Raw genomic sequence first — 351 nt, forward strand, 5'->3', positions numbered from 1 at the left:
TCTCTCTCTCTCTCTCTCTCTCTCTCTCTCTCTCTCTCTCTCTGTGTGTGTGTGCATCCCATGTGGCTGCTGTGTAGAAGTTAAAGGACACCTTTCCTGCTTTCAGGAGTCAGCTCTATGCTTCCATAGTGTGGCGTCCAGGATTCAAACCAAGGTCTCCAGGCGTGACGGCATGTGATTTTTACCCACTGAGCTATCTTGCTGGCCCAAAATTTATTTCCTTTTATCTTCTTGTTTTGCATATAGAATAAATTACTTAAATCACTTATTTCATAATAAGGAAGATGCTTTTTAGCCATTTTTTAAAATTTTTCTAATTATTGTTTTATGTGTATGGGTGTTTTGCCTGTA

This window comes from Mus pahari, chromosome 2, assembly GCF_900095145.1.
Source record: "Mus pahari chromosome 2, PAHARI_EIJ_v1.1, whole genome shotgun sequence".
Taxonomy (NCBI): Eukaryota; Metazoa; Chordata; class Mammalia; order Rodentia; family Muridae; genus Mus; species Mus pahari.